The sequence below is a fragment of the Thamnophis elegans genome, chromosome 16 (assembly GCF_009769535.1).
Source record: "Thamnophis elegans isolate rThaEle1 chromosome 16, rThaEle1.pri, whole genome shotgun sequence".
Taxonomy (NCBI): Eukaryota; Metazoa; Chordata; class Lepidosauria; order Squamata; family Colubridae; genus Thamnophis; species Thamnophis elegans.
Window position 1 is genome coordinate 1,233,910 of NC_045556.1, and position 23,990 is coordinate 1,257,899.

Consider the following 23,990-nt stretch of genomic DNA (forward strand, 5'->3'; position numbering starts at 1 on the left):
AGGAGTTAAGGAAGATGCCCTGCCCGGGTATGAATATTTAATTAATAATTAGTCATGTAATTTCTCCTCAGGAATTATTATCCCTCAAACTGGTTTGTGAATTTAATTATTAGGAGCCTTTTTGTTTCCACGTCCCCCTCATTACTGTCAGGATTGATGTAACATAAACTTCATTAAAAATTAAAGCAAGAGTCTTAATTACAAGGCTACCCTGACTCAAGTCAGAATTAGCCAAGTCAGTGATGTGCAAATGAGTGCATTATTTAAGAAAGATGCTAGAAGTGCTTATGATAATACGCTGGGATCGCAGGAACAGACCTTTCCTCTCGCCGTTGCATATTCATTAAATGCACTATGCAAATTTAATGTAGCAGCCTTAGTAATGCGTTGTTAATTTATTCAGATTTATTGAGTGCCCGTTGTGTGTCTGGGTGTGTGCGCGTGTGGCGTGCATGGGCTTGTGTGTGTGTGTGTGTGTGCACGAGCGCAAATTTAATTACTCTACCTGCTGGGAAGATATTAAGCCTACTGTCAGAGATTTTGGATGTGTTGATCTAGGGTAGCACACACCTTGATGGAGGATGCCGTTGCGAAAAGGAATACTGTTTTGGGTAACTGGCCCCGAAAACCTATTCTGAGTTTTACCTAATGGTGAATGGGACTTCTTAATATACACGAAGTCAAGTGAAGATCTAAAGAATTTTGTAATTGACATCATGACAGCAGTAAATGACAGAGGCCCATTGGAGCTTGAAGGAATCGTCTCGGTGGAAAGCATCATCTATCTATTTATGTTATTCATTTAAGGGTTTTCCAGTTGAATACTGGGGGAGGTCCGATGTTGGCCACAACTCGGGCATTTAATAACAGCATCGAGGTAACAGAAGGAATGGCAGAATCTGGGGGTGGAGTCAAAAGGGGGTTCGGCCCTGAATCCCTTCATAGCCACAAACAAAGTTAGTCCAACTTCTGCCCTTGAGCGCTCTTGACACTTATCAAACTCTAACCAAGCGCTGACCATTCCTTGAGAAGATTCCTGCACAAAGGCTTTCAGCAATAAATCAGCTAATGGAGACGCCAACCGCCAGAAACGTCAACCGTGATGTTTTCTGGGGAATTTGGAAGGGGCCAAAAATGTTGCCAACTGTGAATTTGCCTTTAAATTAAAACAATAAAAAAGCACACAAAAAAGCAGCAGCCATTGGACACCTCTGCTTGTTCTGTTTATCTTGTTCATGGACCGACGTCGGTCGCATGCTGGGAAGAGTGGGATGATTGGGCTTTTGCATCTGTTTAACTGCAGAAAGAGCTTGAAGCTCTGTTTAATTAAGGGCTAATTTGTTTGGGAGGAGGTCTCACGCTGGGAATTATGATGCTTTTGTGACTCGGTTGTGAGGAACAATAGAAAACGAAATAATACGGCGTCCTCTCAGCCTTTAATGGAGAGCATTGCCGAGCAAACAGATGACGGCCAATTTCCAAACGGAGGAATGTTGGCGTTGTGTCAAAATGGAGTCTCGGAAGTAGCCCTTAAAGAGAAGGACGAAGGACAGAGTGGGGTCAATCTCGGTAGGCTCTGCATGGAACAGATGTTCAAGAGGTCCATCACCAAAAGCCACGCTATTCTGCCTTCCAGCCTCCTGGGCTCCTCACCACCCCCTTGTGTGAACATCAACTTTAGAAGCTCTCTTTTTCATGGTTGCGTCAACACTCCTTGCCACCACGCCCGAGATGACAAATGGAAGAGAAAGTGATCTCGGCGGTGGCCCTAAATCTAAACCAAGTAAACGAGAGAATCGACACAAGAACCTTGCAGAAACCACGAATCACCTGAAGTCCAGAAAGGATGGGAGATGGAATTCCCAAACACAAAAAGAAAACCATCGTTTCAACTGAGTGGTCTTCCTTCCCTTGTGCGATTGACCAGTGGCTCATCCAAACACCGCCCGGCCTTCCCAAGGCCATCTCCAAACGTTGGGCCTTGGGCTCTTCAGTAGTAGGGCAGAAGTCAACTTCCAAGCGTTTCAAGTCAACTTCTAACTTCTAGTCGACCTCTCTGGGACCTCCAAGGGCCTGGGCGGCGGAGGGGAGTCCAGGAAAGTCAAGTTCTTGGAGAACAGGAGGTTAACAGTCTCCGTAAGAGGAGAGCAGGAGGGAGCCGAGGCTTTTCAATCCCCGGAGACAATCTCCAGCTGGGCTTCCTGGTGGCAAGGCATTAAAAACATCTAATTCCGCCGCACACTCCATCCTTCTCCCCGTCTTAAATGCCTGTCTATGGGGCATGATGTGTAATCGACTGGGGCTTTAGGACCAGTTTCTCTGAGAAGCTGGCAGTGCTCAAGGAGGGCCCTTGACACCGTTCCGACTTAATGCTAGGCACATCTGCAGCTCCTTGGGACAAAATTGACACTGTCTAGAGACCAAAGCAATCACCTCGCGCAGCATTAGAGAGCATTTACACTTGAGCCCGTGTTACCAGACAGTCAATCTTGACCTTTAAAAGTTCAGAGATTAGATTCTTTGGCGGCGAGCGTGGCGGGCATGGTGGGGAATTGGTTGCTATTCAAAGCAGCTTCTCTGCAGTTGCCTTTGGGCTTAATTCTGCGCATCAATCATTTTGGGGAAAGGCTCTGTTTAAGCGCAGAGAGTTTGAAAGAGAACCCGGGGATTATTTTCACATTTTAGCCCGAGCGGCCGGCAAGGAATTGAAAAGGCAGGCTAAACCAGCTTTTAAAGACAGGGAGATATTTTTGGGGATGCATGGCTGCTGGCAAATACATGAAAGTTGGAAGGGAGGGGAAGGGGGGAGAGAAAGAACGCCAGAAAGAAAGAAAGCATAAAGGATAACGGAGGTCCAGAGGGGCGGGTGGCTGAAATGTTGTTCTGGGTCTCAGAGTTTATCAGGCCGAACTTAAACCAGATTGACCTAACTTGGTGTCTTGGAGAGAGGGGGGCTGAGGGAGACGGAAGGGGTGCACTCTGTAGGCCACGTCCTTAGCTTTCATTTAAATATGTAAGGAGACAAAGAACCCCACATCTCAACCCGGAAGCCACATAGATTCTGCCCTTGGACTGCATTTCTGTTGACGTCTTAAATCCATTGATCCCAAATCAGCATTACATGACACCACAGTGTAAAATGTAAAATAACGAGAGGGAATTTTTTTTATTAAATTAGCTTGAACGTTTGGTCGATGGGCCCATTGCCTGAGCTTGTTCTGTCCCCTTCCCTTCCTTGGAACCAGGCTTTTGAGGGACCGAAGGCTTCCCCAGCGCTCCAGTTCTGCCAAATGGTTCAATTTAGTTCTTTTTTTTGTTTTTGTTTTCCATGGTACACATTTAAGATCTAATTTTTCCATTTGGGAGAAAGAACTTACCCCAATTGTCTATCAAGCTCCTTTTAATGTTTTGAAATTTTAATTGTAATGCTTCAGCTGTTTGAATGCTTATTGTTTCGGCTAAGAGTCTGCAGAATTTCAAGCTGGGGGAAAATTTCCCAGACACTTTTATTGTGCTGGTTGCTCTGATGACCACGTCAAATGTGGTGATGGGTTAAATCTTATCCGCACCAGACAGACGCGCTGTTTCATTTATTCCTCCAAATGACCAGGCATGCCACCCTATTGCTTACTGAAACAATATTCACACGAACAAAATAGTCCAACAGTCTCAAAAAGAAGAAAATAGTAAAAGTTTCCTGATGCCAAAACCTAACTAACAAAGAGAGAGGAGAGCAAACTGGTTGTCTCTTCACCATACAGAACACCTGAGCCAGTGATAGCTCACCTATTTTTCCTCGTGTGCTGAAAGCCTGTTTATATGTGTCCACATCCATAATGCAATGTGCGTGCAACACCCCCCCGTCCCCTGCACATGCATGCGTGGTGCTTCCCCCATCTCCCCACACATGTGCGTGCGACGCCCCTGTGCCCCGTTGTGGGCTTAGCAGGCCTCCCTGAAGCCTCTGGGGACCAAAAAGGCGCTGCGGGGGGTAACTGCGTTCAGTCCCACAAATGCGGACGCATCTCCTACGTGCGAGGCAGGTGGCTGGTGAGAGCCGCGTGCACAGGGACAGTGGCGCTGACCTGAGTGACGGCTCACGTGCCCGCAGAGAGGGCTCTACGTGCCACCCCTGCCATAGGTTTGCCATCATGGCCCTAAGCCATCCATGGGCAACTTTCCCACTTGGGTTTTTCTGCAAAATCGCTTGTTTTGACTTCACAGGCCATTTTGCAAAATGCCCAGGGAGGAGGAAAGACCCCAAATACCCACCCACATCTTCAAGTTCACGTTGTCAACCTGCACAATAAATACACTCCCGGAGTCCGACGGGATTGGGCAGCATATAAATGTTATTAAACTTATAAACACTCTGCAATTGCTGTTGTTATTCTAATCTGAATGTTCACCTTCTCCGTAGAGAAAAGTACGCTTGGGTGCATTTCTCATCACCCGATGCTTTTCCTTCTCGCTGCTATATTTTTAAGGCGTGTTCTTGGAGTGGAGACCTTACAAAGCCAAGTTCTGTAGATTGTATGTGTGTGGGGGTGGGTGGGGGGGGGAGTCCAGTTGCCTTTAGAAAAAGCAGCTTTGAGAGAACCAGGACGGCTGGATGGCTGAGACTCTCCACAGACGTTTTGAACTCTTGGCCTGCCCTTCCAAAACTGCTATGAACTGGGCAGGCAACCGAGCCTTTCAGAAGGAAGACTTCCACATGGGCTCCGGAGTACGTCGCTGATTAATTTCCCTTGTATATATTTTTGAAAGCTTGTTATAATTATACCACCGGTTAATATTGTGATTGGAAATGTCAGCCGCGTGCTTGATCTGCCTAATTAAAGAAAAGGATTGTGTTGGTTTATTGCTGCGCGGAAGCTGTCAATTTATTATTATTGTTTTTAATTTGGGGGGGGGGGGAGGGTTTTTTTTTTTTTCCTGCCCAGAATTTCCTCAAACTATCCTTTTATATGCTGCGTTTGGAGATGGATGGGGCATCCTGAGCAACAGATTTGCATTTCAAACATTTCAAAGAGCGGTGTAGTTCTTTGCCAATCTGTCACAATCTATAACAGGTCTTCAAACTTGGCCACTTTAAGACCGGTGGACTTCAATTCCCAGAATTCCCCAGCCAGCATAATTTACTGTCTTGTAATCCTTCCTCTGCAATCTCTCCACTTAAATCAGAGGTCTTCAAACTTGGCCACTTTAAGACTTGTGGACTTCAACTCCCAGAATTCTCCAGGAAGTATAATTTACTCTCTTGTCATCCCTTCCTCTTCAATCTTTCCACTTAGATCAGAGGTCTTCAAACTTGGCCACTTTAAGACTTGTGGACTTCAACTCCCAGAATTCTCCAGCCAGCATAATTTACTCTCTTGTCATCCCTTTCTCTGCAATCTCTCCACTTAGATCAGAGGTCTTCAAACTCGGCCACTTTAAGACTTGTGGACATCAACTCCCAGAATTCTCCAGCCAGCTGGGGAATTCTAAGAGTTGAAGTCCACAAGTCTTAAAGTGGCCAAGTTTGAAGACCTCTGATCTATAATTTCTTTGTCTTTTCCTCAGTACCTCCTATACTGAGGGCTCACTTCCAGAAAAGTCTCTTCTCCCAGAGATAGGTTGCATTCAGTTCCTTGCTACTTTTCTCCCACCCACAATTCCCCCCCCCCACTCCCAAGGGTCTCTCTAGCTCTGTGTCCCAAAAGGACACAACCAGCTCCAAAGCACCTGAGGGCAGAACAAGAAGCAATGTGTGGAAACGAATCAAGGAAAAGACCAACGTAGAACCAAGGAGAACTTTCCTGACAATGAGAACAATTCATCTGCCTCCAGAAGTTGTGGGTCCTTCAGCACTGGAAATGTTTAAGAAGTAGATTGGACAACCATTTATCTGAAATGCTGTGGGGTTTCCTGCCTGCCCTCCACTGCTCACCCTCGGTTGATGCAATGGGGAGATGCAGCTTGCCTCTCGTATAAGGTGGGGCGGTTTGCATCCATTGGAAATGGAGAAGGCACATCTTGGAGCCCCCCCCCCCCCCCTCCAAATAATACAACCTTGGAGTTTAATTGCCGTGTCAATTTGCTGGACCTAAGGCTTCACTGCTGTTAGCACAGCTAATAAGACGTTATGAGTTACCACCCAGGAATTCAGCCAATTTAACTGTAATGAAGCAGCCAGGAAACATATTCAGAGTGTTGGCAATTTTATCAGGGTTTTCTCCCTCTTCTTTTCAAAATAGGTCAAGAAACTCATTTAGGGCTTCCCTGGAAATTCATCTCTAATTCCAAGACTTTTAATTCCTCCCTTTTAGTTCCGTTGTTGATTAATTTTGTGCAGCGGAACTGTGTAGAATACTTTGCAATGGACCTCAAAGTGGCACTAATTCTTTCTGAAGTGCGTAGTCTGTCTTCCTTCCTTCCTTCCTTCCTTCCTTCTTGAACTCAGAGGAAACTCCCCATTTTTTAAAGCCAGAGTTTTGCAGTCCTTGTGAGTGTGAGGAAATGTGGGACATTTAGGGAGCAAATGTGTCAACGTTTTGTGAATTGGGAGATGCTGCCACTTCTGAGGCTGAAGCTGTTGACACCGGGAAGGCGGCAATATTAATAGCGGCCCTGACATCATCCAGATGATGTGAAGGCTGTGGCTCACATCTGCCCAGACAGCTGTTGGGAACTGAAACTGACAGCTTCCCCAATGATCTATGGGGAGCAACACACACATTTCGCCGAGCTGACAGAATCAGGTCTGTTCTACAGATGTACCTGGGCTGCCAAGAGCATCAGGATGAAAAATTCCCCAATAAGCAAGAAGTCTTAATTACTTCATCTCTGCCAGAAATCTTTGGACCCGGGCGGACTTCCACATGGGAAAGATTAGCATCTCAGTGTAATTATTTATCCCTCTGGACCTGCTCCTAGGTGGGGCTCCAACTGCTGAGCGAGTTGCAACCCACAGCCTGCGAAAGGCTCTTCAAATGACCGACGTGAGCCACCTCTCATTTCCCGGCTATCAAATAGGAATGAAGAAGAGAGGGCAGCTGTTTTGGGGCACGGAGGGACCCTTCTGCCAGGCCTGCAGCCATCTTTTCTTTTGGGTCTTTGGCCTGCCAGACTTTCTATTAATCTGCTATGCATTTTCTATGGTGGGAAAATGGGAGGGGGGGATTGTACGGCGTTAGATGATATGTAGCCATAACAACATTCTTTCTAGAAAACCAAGGTCATTCTTTGTCTCTGCACCTGACCGGAACTGGATGAGAGGAATCTGTCTTCGTGGCAGTGGGAGATTGGACCATGTGATGGACTTGTGGGTGTTGGGGGCAAGATCATGAACTTTCAACTGGGTGGGGAAAACCGGGAAGCTTTCGGATTCGGGGTTTCCCAGATGTCCCAACATGGCTCTCTTCATCAATTGGAACTTTGAGGAATCCATTGCCTTGGACGCTGAACAACTTTTGGGTGCTATTTGGAATGCTGACACCTGCTTTTACGACCCGCCATCTCAGATCAGTTGCAGGAGATCCGTCTGCTGCAGGAATCTTCTCCGAGACGATGATCCTTTTCAGAGGCTCACCTCTCCTTTCTGAGATCTGACCGAGGGGACTGGAAAGGTCCCAGGTTGAATGTGAGCATCACCAAACGTGCAAACCGGCACAGGTATGGTAGCTTCTCTTTCCCACATGGGGGGGAACTAGGCGGCCTCCCATCAAAAGGGGAGCAGAGCCTCACAGCTGATGAGAACAAGCGCAGAAGTGGTAATTGCCTCTTGAAGAACATCGCTTCCTTCCCCTCCGCCATCTGCTAATGACCAGCGGATTCCGAGAGGAAGAAACCATCTTCCCAATTATTTAAGCACCTGGAGCAGTCTCGGTGCACCAGGAGCTTCAAGAACAAAAGGAAGCCGGCGCATCGGGAGGGCAGGTTTGATGTCCTTGTGTCTTTATGTAATTTTGATTTTAGGAAACTAAAGACAAATAAGACTGGGACGAGGTAGGCGAGGAGTTTTCCTTTGTTCCTGCTGACGACACCACCTTTGTTTGAAGAGCCCGGAGAAACCGAGCCAGAAACAGGCCCCACTTTTATCATCTCAGGGAGCGACGGGAAGACAGAAGGCAGCCCCCTCAATCCCCACCCCCCTCCATTCCTCCCAGTGAAACCATTGTGCCGTTATTCTGGTCCCATCTCAAATTGATCTCCCAGCAGAGCAGGGTTGCAGGAAGGGAGCGACCTGTCTTGGATGATGAAGAATCTCTGCTCCAGGGTTTGGAGAGCAACTGACAAGCCACTTGCCCAAACACTTCTGCTTCATGGTGGGGCCAATGTTCCGGAGATGTCTTCTCAGCTTCCTTCTCCTTGTCCCATCTTGCTTGAAGAGAAGGCAGCAGGAGGTCAGAGCAGAAAGCTCCATGTTTGGGGGAAGACAGGTGTGGAAAGATATGGGTTGCAAAGAAGCAACGGCAATGGGTTGCGAGGATGACAGCCTTCTCGGTGGCTGCTCCGACCCTCTGGAACGAACTCCCCGTGGAGATTCGTACCCTCACCACCCTCCAGGCCTTCCGCATAGCCCTTAAAACCTGGCTGTCCTGACAGGCCTGGGGCTAAAGACTTCAACCCCACCCGAATAGTACGACTGTTGTGCTTTTAACAATGTATTGTCTTCATGTGTGTAACTTGTTTTTGTCCTTCCCTCCCCCTGAATTGTGAGCCGCCCTGAGTCCCCTCAGGGAAAAGGGCGGCATACAAATAAAGTATATTCTATTCTATTCTATTCTATTCTATTCTATTCTATGACAACCTTGGGAGAGCAGAGGAAGATCTGCAGCCAGGGCAACGTTCAGCTATGAGACATCACGGCCCACCGATGGAACAAAGGTGGAGAAAGTGTCTCAGAAGGGACCCTCCCAGGTTCTCTGAAAAGGAACGGCAAGGGAGGGGAGGAAGACCCTGAACCTGACAATGAAAGCAGCCTTCGTTCTCACGGTTTTGATTGCCTCTCCGGACTCCCATCATGGGATTTCCGCAAATTGGTTATTTCTATCGACTGAAGATTGGCACGCTCCTTTTACCTGGGATGGCCGTCCTCTTCCACCCAGCATGCCGCTTTGGGAGGGGCATGACATGCAATGGTGAGGGAGGAAGGAGGCACCTACCCAAGTCAGCTAAATCAACGCTGGTTATCAACGGGGCAACTGATGTCCCAAACAGCTCGCCTTCCCATCCGTGAATGGGCTATTGAAGAGCCGAGGTGGCGCAGTGGTTAAATGCAGCACTGCAGGCTACTTCAGCTGACTGCAGTTCTGCAGTTCGGCTGTTCAAATCTCACTGGCTCAGGGTTGACTCAGCCTTCCATCCTTCCGAGGTGGGTAAAATGAGGACCCGGATTGTTGGGGCGATATGCTGACTCTGTAAACCGCTTAGAGAGGGCTGAAAGCCCTATGAAGCGGTATATAAATCTAACTGCTATTGCTATTGGTACATCCACTTGTGCCGGGGGGTTGCAACAATGCTGCAGCCAAGTGTTTGCGGGAGGACAGAGGTGTGCCCCAGGGATCGAAGGCCCCACCTAAAACCCAAGCGGGGTCTTCTGCCTCTCTTAGCAAGAGAGTTGGGGGTCTTGCAATATTGAGGGCAGCCCTTCAGGAAACCCAAACCAAGGCTCCCTGGATGACTTCATTGGGCCCATTCCTTCTGTGGGCTCAGCTGCCTCTTATCTCTCCAAGTCTCCAAATCTCTTCCTTCCGTCTCCCAAGGCCATTCACAGAACGTGGAAGAATCGTAGGCTGGAAGGTCACCTCGGAGGTCATCTAGTCCTACCCCCTGCTAAGGCAGGGAGTCCTTAGACCAGAGGTGGCGAACCTTTCAGCACCGATTGCCCAAACCAGAATGCGTGTGCATGTGTGCATGCCGGAGTGGCAAAAACCCAAAAATCAGCTGGCCGGAGTGCACCTGCCTGTTTTTTGCCAATTTTTCAGGCTGTTTTCAGGCCATTTTTCAGATTGTTTTTGGCCCTAAAAACAGCCCCCAAAACAGCCTGAAAAGGGTCTGAGAAACAGCATGGTTTTTGCTCATTTTTCAGGCCGTTTTCAGGCCGTTTGGAGTCATTTTCAGGGCCAAAAATGGCTCCAAAAACTGGCCACAAATGGCCCCAAAACAGGCAGAAAATGGCCCAGAAAAAAGCCTTTTTTGGGGGGTGTTTGGCCGTTTTCAGGCCGTTTTCCGGTGCTCCGGTGCCCGCGAAGACCAGTTGGCAACCGTGGCCATGCCCACCGAGTGAGCTCTGCATGCTTCCTCTGGCACGCGAGCCCCAGGATTCTCCATCATCATTGCCTTGGGCCATCCCAGTGAAATGGCTCCCCAATCTATTTTTAAAAATCTCCATTGCTTAAAGACCGCAACTGAACCCCAAATTTATATTGCTAAGCGAGACGTTCGTTAAGGGAGTTTTGCCTCGTTTTTACAAGCCTATCTTGCCGCAGTCACTAAGTGAATCCCCGCAGTTGTTAAGCTAGTAACACATTCGTTAAACGAATCCCCATTGACTTTGCTCGTCAGGTCGCAAAAGAAGGATCCCGTGAACCCCCCCCCCAGGGACACAACATACCTTAACAGGCGTCCCCCATCCACTCAAGGCTCATTTTAGTGCCCCTCTGCACGGGGGTGCATTAGACGAGAAATGCCACCCCCCTCCCCACTGCAGAAAGCACTTCAAAGGCATGTTCACGTGGGCTGGGGTCTGCCGTCTGCATCTGTCTCCCAGTCTGTTCTCCTTGGCAGCTGCCAAAACCTTCCCCCGCTTGCCCCCCTAGAAGCAGAAGGCATCCCGCGAGGCCCTGGCACTGGGGGGGAGGAGGGGGGGAGTGCTGCAGGCCCCAGCCTTTGCCAGTCTTGCAAAATCCCTCCTCTATCTCTCTGTTCATTAGTGAAGCATCAGCAAGAAGACGAAAACCTCTGACTTTGGACAGGATGCAAGTTCTGCACATTATCCTAAGCCTCTAAATGAGTAATTAGCTGGAATAACGGTCAGCCTTAGGAACGATTCACACCTTGGTGTGTCAACGATGATACCCAGGACAACAGGTGTGGACTCTGCCTGCAAGGTAGAGCAGGTACGATTTCTGGCCTGCTTTTGAAGATTTCCTTCCCTTCTCTCTTCGCCCCCAGTGATTATTTCAGGGGGGAGAGGGGGGAAGAGACAGGGGGGGAAATCTACATAATTAATACGGATCATAAATATTCAGCCTCAGTTCATCATTAAGCAGAGATGTGCAACACATTTACTTGGAAATTGAGTTTGGGGACCAAAAGGAAAAGGCGAATAAGGCTCCGTAGCCACCAGTGGAGGTAGAATTTCATTCTTTTAGGACTCCCCCACCGTGGCACGACAAAACCGCGGTCCACTAAAGCGCGCCCGATTAAAGCGCGTACCTGACGTCATCAGCAGCGCGACAAATACGACCGCGGAGAAAAAAGGGCGCTTTAAAAAGCGCTTTTAAAGCAAGCCGATTCACGTTAAGGTAAGGGTTAGGTTTAGGGTTAGGTTAAGGGTTAGGTTTAGGGTTAGGTTTAGGGTTAGGTTTCGGGGGATTAGGTTTAGGTTTACGCGTTAATTTTAGCTTTACCGCGGAGGCCTTCCAGGTGTGTTTCTGTCTTCGAAAACCTGAGCTGAGGTCCGAATTTGGCATTTGGTAGAAGAAACGAGGTGCTCAGGGACTAAGCTAGCAGTTTGAAAGCATGTAAGAAATGCAAGTAGAGAAATAGGAGCCACCTTTGGTGGGAAGGGAACAGCGTTCCGTGAGCCTTCGGTGTTGAGTCATGCCGGCCACATGACCACGGAGACATCTTCGGGCAACGCTGGCTCTTTGGCTTTGGAACGGAGATGAGTACCGCCCCCTACAGTCGGGAACGACTAGCACAGATGTGTCAGGGGAAGCTTTACCTTTACCTAAGAAGTCTTCCTGATTTGTGGGTGGGATTCAGCTGGGCATAAAATGAATTCAAACGGTGGTCTTTTCCTTTCCCAGTAACATGTGTGTAGCATGGTGTCAAGGTAATGTGCTGCACATTGGCCTATCAATTATGCACAAGGGAGCAAATGCAAGAGTTTTGACTTATTAGGAAGGCAGCTGTGAACGGTTGCTTATGTAAAGAATTATTAATAGATTTCCCAGGAATTCAGCTTTGCTGGGCGAAGCATTGAGTGGGAATCTTCGGGACAAAAAAAAAACCCTCCAGGAAATTGTGGGAAGAGAAGTCTTGCAATTGGTAAGTCCTTGACTTACAACCGCAATTGAGCCCAACATTTCCACTGCTAAGTGAGGCGGGGGAACTTTGCCCCGTGTTACGACCTTTCTCAGCTCCATTGTTAAGCAAATCACTGCAGTTATTCAGTTAGTAACATGGTTGTTAAGTGAGTCTGGCTTCCGCTCTCAGAGGGTGGCAAAAGGGGGATCCCACGATCCCAGAAACTGTCATAAGTATGAGTCCATTTCCAAGAATTTGAATTTGATGGTGGGGATGCTGCAATGGTTATAAGTGTGAAAAATGGTCATAACTCACTTTTTCAATGCTTGTTGTAACTTCTGTCACTAAATGAACTGTTGCCATTTGAGCAATACCTGTATTGGACTTAACGTTTGAACTGAGCTGTGTTTTTTTTCTACCAATGTGATATTTTAAGAATTTAGAAAACGTTGAACTGAAATTAGCGGTTCCCGAAAGACTAAAGTCTCCAAACTTGGCCACGTTAAGACTTGTGGACTTCAACTCCCAGAATTCTCCAGCCAGCATTCTGGGAGTTGAAGTCCACACGTCTTAAAGTGGCCAAGTTTGAAGACCTCTGATCTAAGTGGAGAGATTGCAGAGGAAGGGATGACAAGAGAGTCAGTTATGCTGGCTGGATAATTCTGGGAGTTGAAGTCCACACGTCTTAAAGTGGCCGAGTTTGGGGACCTCTGATCTAAATGGAGAGATTGCAGAGGAAGGGATGACAAGAGAGTAAGTTATGCTGGCTGGAGAATTCTGGGAGTTGAAGTCCACATGTCTTAATGTGGCCAAGTTTGGAGACCCCTGGACTAAAGGAATCAAGTTTTTCGCTTCTGTCTCCCCCAGGTGAAATTCCTCCTATAAATCCATCTAAGGGCACTTTTGGAAGTCCCCACGTTGGCAGAGTCACAATCTTTTCTGGCACCAAATTCCGTACTTTTCTTTGTAGGTTGTACATGAAGATGCATTTTTGTCTCTCCTAAACCTCCCTTCATCGGATGACCCCGGGATCCAGGCTTCTGTCTTTGATGAGAAAAAGCTCCTTTCTTCCAATTAATAATTTTGATGATGATACTAATTGGAGGTTTTCATTTTAAAAAAAAGAAGGAAAGTTCATAATTTTACGAGGCATTGCATGGGTCCAATTAGAAGGATGTCAGCGGAAATGGTGTTGCCTCAAGAAGTCACAAAATGCATAGAAGCCCACAAAGTTTTCTTCAGCCGTGACCTTCATGGTATGGAGCTGAATGAGTGTCCCACGTTGACCTCCAACCAAACTTCTCATCCCCTTGTTAAGTGAGGAGTGATTGCAGCCAGCTCTTTATAGGGCTCCGAAGAAGCCTTGTTTTCAAAGGAAATTGCAAGAGTCAATAGATGCAAAACTAATATTTACTTCCTACACCCCCCCCCCCACCCTTTGATAGTTACTCCTCCCACCCGAACGTCTTTGCTGAAATCCTTGCGGCCTCGGGATATTTATTCTTCTTGCGAGAGAAATTGCTCACATCTCGCTAATAGGCTACCTTAATTCTTCCTGCTTTTGTGTGGCGTTGAAACAAAGCTTAAAATACCAAGCCACCTGCCTGGGAAGATTTGGGGTCCCCTTCCAGGGAAACTGAGGCTGCTGCAAGAAGATTGCTCCAAAAAGGGGGACAGCCGGTCAGGAAAGCAGAGTGTTGCCTTAAGAGAGAAGGAGTGGATAGATAGGTAGGTAGGTAAGTACCGTGTTTCCCTAAAAATAAGACAGGGTCTTATTTTCTTTTGCCACCCGAAATAAGGACTTGGTCTTATTTTTGGGGAGGTCTAATTATTTTTGAGGTGCAGGAGGCGGTGAGTGTGGTCACCTCATGGCGGCTGCTGTGTTGTAATATTTTTGGGGAGGGCTTATTTTTGGAGGAGGGCTTATTTTGGCGCATGCGCTCAAAAGCCCGATTGGGCTTATTATCCAGGGAGGTCTTATTTTCAGGGAAACAGGGTAGATAGATAGATAGATGTATAGATAGATAGATGTATAGATGTATAGATGTATAGATAGATAGATAGATGGATGGATGGATGGATGGATGGATAGAAAGATAGATAGATACAGACAGATAGATAGATAGATAGATAGATAGATAGATAGATAGATAGATAGAGATAGAAAGATAGATAGAGATAGATAGGTTAGAGAGATATAGTGAGAGATTTATTAGATAGATAGATAGATAGATAGATAGATAGATAGATAGATATAGATAGATATAGATAGATAGAGAGATTAGAGAGATATAGTGAGAGATTTATTAGATAGATAGAGATAGATAGATAGATAGATAGATAGATAGATAGATAGAAAGATAGAAAGATAGATAGAAAGATAGATAGATAGATAGAAAGATAGATATAGATAGATATAGATAGATAGAGAGATTAGAGAGATATAGTGAGAGATTTATTAGATAGATAGAGATAGATAGATAGATAGAAAGATAGATAGATAGATAGAAAGATAGATAGATAGATAGATAGAAAGATAGATAGATAGAAAGATAGATAGATAGAAAGATAGATAGATAGATGATAGATGAATAGATAGATTGATTGATTTTTCCAGATGTTCCTGGTGTCTTCCTGGCTTAATCCCACTGTGATAATTGATATATATTCATCTCCTAGCCTTTCTCCTCTCCCTTTCCTTTTGTGGGGCAGCAATCTGTGTGACCCCCAGGAAGGTGTGATCCTCTGCAAGACCGTAGGCCTCCTTTCAAGACGGAGAGGCTTTGTTTTGGCTTTACCCCCACAGGTAAAACCTCCAGACAGCATTTTTCATTGCAATCACCAAAGAGAGAGTTGGCGTTTGGGGCAGAAGAAGCCTTTGACAAGGTTAATAAGTTAGATTTAGTGGCAGCCCTTCTCCAAAAGAAGCACTTCCTTCCTCTTAACTACCCTATTTAGATGTTAATAACTTTACTTAATGTCAGGCCTCCCCTGATGGATGGAGGCTGGCGGGGCTCCAGACAGCAGATGTTGGGGCTCCTTTGTGTCTCCCATGGCAGTGCCCAGGAAGAAAACAAAAATGCAAAAAAAAAAAAAAAAGGGTAAGTTCACCCATGGCTGGCTGGGGAATTCTGGGAGTTGAAGTCCACAAGTCCCGCAGTTGTCAAAGTTGGATGTCCCTGCTCTAATGGAAAGAGAAGACTGGCGTGAATAGCAAGGTGTTCGGTGAGCTCACTCTCAAACGCGAAGGGGGCCTTTCTAAACACGGTTGCATCCTGGTTTATTCTCCCCTGGCCTACGAAACAGAGAGACCCCATCTCATTCTCATCCTTCGTGCAGCTCCAGACGGTCCCAAAGCTGAATTTCCCACCAGTTTGGTGCAGAGATGAAATCCAGCAGGTTCTGGAGAACCGGCAGCGGAAATTTTGAGTAGTTCGGAGAACCGACAAATGCCACCTCTGGCTGGCTCCAGAGAGGGGAGGGAATGGGGATTTTGCAGTACCCTTTCCCTTGCCACGCCCACCAGGGCACACCCACAGAACCGGTAGTAAAAAAAATTTGAATTTCACCACTACTTTGGTGGCCTGGATGTTCGGACGGCCACGTCCAACCGCGCAGAGTAGCCTTCCTTAATTTCCAATCTAATTAGCCATTTAAATCGCCTGGGGTTCATTTATGAACACTTTATTCATCGGGGTGTAACTTTTTACGAGGCTTTATGGCATTTGGAGATGATGCTTTACACAAATACAGCGGCGGCTTCCATGTTCGGCGGGAAAGGCCGCTTCCCCCCCCCCCACCGGGTTTTCAGGGCACGGGGCCGTAATGAACCTTAGCCGGCCCAAGCTTTGATAAGCGTAAAAACGTCGCCGGACTCATTTCGGTTCGTCTTTAGTGACGGATAATCCGCGTTGATGGAGTGCGAGCGCCCCGGTCCCATTTTCCTCCCCCCCCCTTAAAATGGGATTGCAGCAGGAGCTATTAAAGGTGCCTGCAGAATAAAATTAGTCAAAGGAGCCGGTAAGAGTTTTTCCAGCCCTCTGAATTCCCATTAGGATATTGAAATGTGTTAGACTGTGAAGCCATCAGGGGAGGGGTGGGAAGAGCCCCTCCGTTGCTCAGGGAAGGAAGAAAGGGGGGGGGGAGCAGGAGGACATTGGCGCTATCCATTGGATCGGAAAGGGTCTCCATCGTTAAGGAATAGAACAGAATACAAGGGAATAACAGAGCTGGAAGGGGCCTTGGAGGTCTTCTAGTCCAACCCTTTGCTCAAGCAGGAGACCCTAGACCAGTGGTGGCCAACCTTTTCGGCACCAAGTGCCCACACTGGAATGTGTGTGCGTGTGTGTGTGCGTGCGCACCAGAATGCTGGAAACCCCAAGACCAGCTGGCCAGTGTGCGCATGGCTATTTTGGGGGCATTATTCGGGTCGTTATTGACCTGAAAAATGGTCTGAAGAAAAACCGTAAAATGGGCTGAGAAACAGCTTGAAAACAGGCCAAAAACAGCCTGCTTTTGGGGGCATTTTGGGGGCCATTTTCTGGCCCCTGTGAAGACCAGCTGTGCATGTGCACGCCGGAAACCAGAAGAGCAGCTGGCAATGGCGCACGTGCCCACAGAGAGGGCATTGTGTGTCATAGGTTCTCCATCAGGGCCCTAGACCATCAGTCCAGTGTCTTCTTAAAGCCTCCAGTGATGAGGTGGCCACAACCTCTGAAGAGAAGCCCTTCGGCTGATTGATCCTCCTAAAGACCTTGCTTTATCCCAAGGAAGAAGCCATAAAGGTGGTGAGGTACACCCACGTTACAACTGTCCTCCGCGAGCTGCACTGGCTACCAATTGGTCTCCGGACTCAATTCAAGGTGTTGGCTATCACCTTTAAAGCCCTACATGGCTTAGGGCCAGAGTACCTTCGAGACTGCCTGATGCCACATACCTCCCAGTGGCCAGTAAATCCCACAGATTGGGCCTCCTTCGGATGCCCATCAGCCAGACAGTGTCGGCTGGCGGGCCCCCCGGAGGAGAGCCTTCTCTGTGGCTGCTCCGACTCTCTGGAACCAGCTACCCACGGAGATCCGGACCATACCCACTCTCATGGCCTTCAGGAAAGCTGTAAAAACATGGCTGTTCCGGCAGGCCTGGGGCTGTTGACCTCATTGTTGAGGTCCAGCCCCGATTAGAACGAATGTATGAGGATGTTGCTGTTTCTTTTCTCGTTATGTGTTTTTTTCTTCTTATTATTATTTTTTGTAAGCCACCCGGAGTCCTTCGGGATTGGCCGGCATATAAATATATTTAATAAAATAAAATAAATAAATAAATACATAAATAAATAAATAATCCTCAGCAATATCCAGAGGGATGGGAGGACCAGGCTGAACCGGAGGGGGGTGGGGTGTCAAACGCGCCATCGGCCTTGAGTCCCTTCGTGCCCACAAGAGATCTAAACCCAGCTCCCTTTGAATACCACTGGCTCTTACCTACGGCCAATTTGCCTTGACCGCCAGTAGTTCGGAGTCTCGTAAAGAGCATTAGCGTGCAATAAACCTCGATTCACTGGGTTTAAATTGTTGATTTGGGGCACCGGTTGGGGGTTCAGGAACCCCGCCTGTTTTCTGGGAGGACCAATCCTCTGTGGGCTCTTGTCTATTCTTCTAATGGCTGAAGGTGAGGACGGTGACCCCGCTTGACCACGTAAGGCCTGGCGGAAGAGGGGCCACCCCTTCTCCTGTCGGAAGAGCCCTGCTGAAAAGCAGAGAAGGGGGGGGGGAAATCGGGTCTTTTCGTTTAATTATCTGCTCCCCCGGCATTTGCCACCATCCTGGCTTTGCCTCCAAAAGAGCCCAGCAGGCCTAGGATGCAAAATATGCTAAGGAGCGCTGCAGTTGCATTCTCCTGTTGTTTTGCAAGATACCAAGCTGTGAACTTTAAATTAGCAATAAGGGAAGCTGACAAGGGCAGCCTCGCCAGGAACGCACGGAGCCCGACAGGCATAATTATGGAGCGAACGCAGAGACAAAATAAGAGGACGAACAAGAAAATACAAATCCGGTTGCAATCTTGAACCTCGTATAATATAAATAAAAGATGATCTTTTCCACTGGTCGCCTATCAATCAGGAGGATGATTAAACGGAAAAACAAAGATAAAAAAAGGGGGCGTGGAATCTAATGGTTATTTTTCTCCTGTTGCTATTAAATGTGGATAGAGGGATAGATAGGGAGGGAGGGAGGGAGGTGGATGGATGATGGATAGACAAACAATGGATAAGATGGATGGATGGATGGATAGATGATGGCTAGACAATGGATAGACAGATGGACAGAGAGATAGCAGGCATGAAGAGACGGAGGGATGGGTTAGGGTTGGGAGATGAAGATATGGATAGCTACATAGATGAGTAGATAGATGGATAATATATAGATAGGTAGATGGATGGATGATGGATAGACAAACAATGGATAAGATGGATGGATGGATGGATGATGGATAGACAATGGATAGACAGATGGACAGACAGGTAGCAGGCATGAAGAGACAGAGGGATGGGTTAGGGTTGGGAGATGAAGATATGGATAGCTACATACGGTAGATGAGTAGATGGATGGATAATATATAGATAGGTAGGTAGATGGATGGATGATGGATAGACAAACAATGGATAAGATGGATGGATGGATGGATAGATAGATGATGGATAGACAATGGATAGACAGATGGACAGACAGGTAGCAGGCATGAAGAGATGGAGGGATGGGTTAGGGTTGGGAGATGAAGATATGGATAGCTACATAGATGAGTAGATAGATGGATAATATATAGATAGGTAGATGGATGGATGATGGATAGACAAACAATAGATAAGATGGATGGATGGATGGATAGATGATGGGTAGACAATGGATAGACAGATGGACAGACAGGTAGCAGGCATGAAGAGACAGAGGGATGGGTTACGGTTGGGAGATGAAGATATGGATAGCTACATAGATGAGTAGATGGAGGGATAATATATAATAGGTAGGTAGATGGATGGATGATGGATAGACAAACAATAGATAAGATGGATGGATGGATGGATGGATAGATGATGGATAGACAGATGGACAGAGAGATAGCAGGCATGAAGAGACAGAGGGATGGGTTAGGGTTGGGAGATGAAGATATGGATAGCTACATAGATGAGTAGATGGATGGATAATATATAGGTAGGGAGATAGATGGATAGCTAGCTAGATGAATAGATGAGAGCTACTTAGCTGGAATGGGTGGGTGGAATGGAGAGAGAGATCCGCAATGGGTGTATCTTCTTCTCGGAACCACAGGAAGTCTGTCATGGGGACTAGAGGGTTTGGGCATCTCTCTCATTCCTTGGGCCTTTCTGGCTCTTCCCTAGAAAAACATGGACTGCTCCACACCTTTAACAGTGGGAGGGTTGAACAGACCAAATGCACCTTTGCATTTGACTCCAAATCCAATTCAAGGCAATGATAATCTGAGCTTCAAATTCCTTTCATCTTATTCTTCTAAACGCCGACGATTCGCAGCGCGTTTCAACACAGGCCTCCCGGTTTATTTCCCCTAGCTGACATTTATTTTTCAGGCCTCTGCTTCTTGTTAGTAAATTCCTCTCCCCCCCCCCCCGTCTCCCACCGCCCTCAGTTTTCCTTCTTAACCCCGACAGGAAAGTGCCAACGACAGCAATCCCCGCTTCCCTCCGCTGCAGCAGCTGCCCTTTGCCAGGCAAGGAGATCAGTGCAGAGAATTCAGCAAAGCTTTGATACCCGTGTCTCTTTCACCACTCCGGTGCTGGGCTCAATTAGTGGGAACATGGCTAATTGGAACATAAGTGGGTCCCTCTGTGAACACATCTGACAGCCGGCCCCAGGGAATACGAGCACCGTTCATTAGGCACTTTAGTCCTCCTCCTCCTCTTGCCTACCCCAAAGTAGACCCCTTGCCTGCTCAAAGGTGGTGGAGTCATTCTCCAGCACACGTTGGCAAGGGAGGGTGTCTAAAGGTTTTCTGGTCCTGGCCCCAACACATTCATCAGCATGCCAAGTTTAAACCCAGAGCTGACATGGAAGTTGTTTAGCTGTTCTCCTTCACACATTTGTTGTGATCTCAGCCACTCTATTGTCTTATTTTAAGAAGTACAACCTTCTCTTCCTTTCTTTCCCCTTCCTTCTTTCCTTTCCTTCTATTTTCATTCCCCCTCCCTTCCCTTCTTCCTTTCTTCCTTTCCTTTCCCTTCCTTCTATTTTCATTCCCCCTCTCTTCCTTTCCTTCCCTTTCTTTCCCCTTCCTTTTTTCCTTTCCTTCTTTCTATTTTCATTGCCCTTCCCTTCTTCCTTTCCTTTCCCTTTCTTTTATTTTCATTCCCACTCCCTTCCCTTCTTCCTTTCTTCCTTTCCTTTCCTTTCCTTCTATTTTCATTCCCCCTCTCTTCCTTTCCTTCCCTTTCTTTCCCCTTCCTCCTTTCCTTTCCTTCTTTCTATTTTCATTCCCCCTCCCTTCCCTTCTTCCTTTCCTTTCCCTTCCTTTTATTTTCATCCCCCCTCCCTTCCTTTCCTTTCCTTCCTTCTATTTTCATTCCCCCTCCCTTCCCTTCTTCCTTTCTTCCTTTCCCTTCCCTTCCTTCTATTTTCATTCCCCCTCTCTTCCTTTCCTTCCTTTTCTTTCCCCTTCCTCCTTTCCTTTCCTTCTTTCTATTTTCATTGCCCTTCCCTTCTTCCTTTCCTTTCCCTTTCTTTTATTTTCATTCCCCCTCCCTTCCTTTCCTTTCCTTCCTTCTATTTTCATTCCCACTCCCTTCCCTTCTTCCTTTCTTCCTTTCCTTTCCCATCCTTCTATTTTCATTCCCCCTCTCTTCCTTTCCTTCCCTTTCTTTCCCCTTCCTCCTTTCCTTTCCTTCTTTCTATTTTCATTGCCCCTCCCTTCCCTTCTTCCTTTCCTTTCCCTTTCTTTTATTTTCATTCCCCCTCCCTCTCCCTCCCTTTCCTTTCCTTTCCTTTCCTTCCCTTCCCTTCCTTTCCCTTCCCTTCCCTGTCTTCTGGTCAGTGGAAAGTGTTGGGAGGAATGCAGCTATTGCCATGTTTATTTACTTATGTATTAAACGTATATGCCACCCATCCAAGGTGACTCTGGCTGGTAAATTGGGAAGAAGAATAGTTAGACCAGAAGAACACACTGGTGTGTATGTGTGCGTATGTGTGTTGTGTGTGTGAAAAATCAAGATGGACAATTGAGACCATGCAATCAAAGACAATATTTTAACTTCTGCCCCTCTTTCTTTCTTCCCTTCTTCCCTCCCTTCCGGCCCAGGGGAAATTCTCAGAGCCCCGTAATAACAATAGCAATAGCATTTAGACTTATATATCGCTTTACAGCCCCTCTGAGCAGTTTTACAAAATCAGCTTATTGCCCCCAACAATTTTGGGTCCTCAACCTGCCCCGGGGGGGGGGGGGCAACTTTGGGCATTGCTGGTCTACAGGTAGCTTCTTTCTGCGCTGACCATATCTAACCCATCTGAAGTCCGAGCCTTATTTTGGGCTGTGAAAATGTCGGCCCTTTGGGCAGGCCCCCTAACTGACAGGCCGCCTGAAAGAATGCTTTTCATTAAAGAATATAATTATATTATAAAGAATATAATTTGAAGAACCGGGTAATTGACTCACATTTGACTAAGGCCGATTCTGTTGGATTAGCGTGATTAATAGGTAAAATTACAGGCCAACAGGAAGCGGTGCAGAAGGTGCCTGAACTCATGGATCACGTCAAGATTTTAAATTTAAAATAACGGGGATCTGCGAGGAGCATCATCATTTTGTGGGCAACGGCCTACGTTGAGTTGGCATCGTCGTTTGGCGATGCCAAAGGAAGATTGCACTCTGTTGCCCCTGCGTATTAGACAGCAGGTATATTCCTCCATTTAATCCCAAGAATAAAATTCTAAGAATTGATACTTGGCATCCCTTTTATAACAACAACTGCATTGATGTCCGGGTCACTTCAAGTCCAATTGAAAGTACATTCGAGTCCCAAACGTCTTAATTCAAGGAAGAACATTTTCAGGTTTCTAAAGAGTACAGGTAGTCCTCGGGCTTATGACCACAATCGAGCCCAGAATTTAAGTGAGAAATATGTTTAGTGAGTTCTGCCCCATTTTATAACCTTGCCACATTTGTTAAGCGAATCATTGCAATTGTTAAATTAATAACATGTTTGTTAAGCGGATCTGGATTCCCCGTTGACTTCGCTCGTCTGAAGGTTTTCAATCTACATCTATCTGTAGCTAGATCGTGATATTATGTCTCCAAAAGTCACTAAATGAATTGTTTTAACTGAAGGACTACCTGTAGTTTGAAAATATCTCTAGTCTGCACACCGAACTTTCTTCTTCCCAGCCGTCTATAGCAGGGGTGGGCTTCAAAAATTTTAGCAAGGGGTTCTCTGCCCGATTGCTGGGTGGGCGTGGCCCAGTTGGCATCCTGCACCATTGGGGGGGGGGTATTTGCTGTCCATGGGCTCCGGAGGCTTTTCTTGAGACCCCAGGCTCCGGAGGCTCTCTGGAGGTGAGACACGGGCCTCCCGAACTTCTGGTAGGCCTGTTTTTTGCTCTCCCCGAGCCTCTGCACTTACCTGTATCCAAAACAGGCAACACCTGGGGACTCCTGGGAGGGGAAGGGTGGGTGGGGCCAGCCAGGAGTGGGATTTGGGGGTTCTCCAAACTGCACCGAATCTTAGCTAGAGGTTCTCCTGAATCCCTGCGAACCCCCAGCAGCCCACCACTGCGAGTTCAAGTCCTTCAACTATCTTCTTTCTTTCCAAATGCCTTGGCCAAGAAATCAAGGGACTATCACAACTTAAAACCAAACCGGCACCCAACTCTTTCCTGGCGCTAATGAATGCTAACTTGCTAGTGAGGTGGAAACACAGCTGAAGGAATCGCTCTTCCGGCCACCCCATGTGGAGGAGCAGGGAATGTTCCAGGATGATGGCCAAACTCAAATGGTCTACTTACTTCAGACAATTCAGGGAAGACCCAGATTACTGGAGGAGGCTCTAATGTAGGAAAGGTGGAAGCAAAGAGAAGACAACCAGCAGTAAGAGGGATGAACTCACAGCATTGATGCAGGCATCATCCTGAAGACCTGAAGAACCAGGTTAAGGACGGACCAACCATGGAGGACATCTAGCTATGAGATCACTAAGAGTCAACGCTGCTTTGATTAAACACAATCAATCAACTGAAAAAGAAGACAGGGCCATGGAAAATTATAAGCTAAGAGAGAGTACCAACTTGAGGACACATAATCAGCCATGCTGGCTGGGGAATTCTGGGAGTTGAAGTCCAGCCATCTTAAAGTGACCAAGGTTGAGAAACACTGGCGTCTTCGCTCTTGTCATCCTTGCTACCACCAATGCCTGAGATGCTGAGCCCTGAAACATCTCTCTCTCTCTCTCTCTCCCTCCCTCTCTCTGTCCCTCCCTCTCTTTCTCCATGAAGAGGTCTAGTATCTCCAACCAAAAAGTCCCCCATATAAGCCCCTTTCTACCTGTCAAATTGTGACCTGAATTGAAGCTTTTTCTGCTTCTTTGAAGAGTTCCCTCCAAGCAGGTCTCCCAACCTCAAACATTCCCCTGGAAACTCTACCGAGAAGAAGCCAAGAGAAAGCTGCTCTATTTCTTTAAATGTTGAGCGTGCCCAAACAATTAGAATTTATAATCCTTTCCCTACCCGCACTTC

At 47.1% G+C, this 23,990-nt stretch overlaps 1 long non-coding RNA gene across 2 annotated transcripts in view; it reads right to left on the reverse strand.

The window, feature by feature from the left end:
• LOC116519099 overlaps positions 1 to 23,990 on the reverse strand; it is a 71,926-nt gene that overhangs the window by 31,686 nt on the left and 16,250 nt on the right. The window contains exon 3 of one of the 2 annotated variants that reach the window (XR_004256621.1): positions 12,998 to 13,602. The exons of the other annotated variant lie outside the window; for it this stretch is intronic. This is a non-coding gene — a long non-coding RNA (uncharacterized LOC116519099). Of the gene's footprint in view, positions 1 to 12,997; positions 13,603 to 23,990 lie in introns of those variants that run through there. 2 annotated transcript variants of the gene reach the window in all.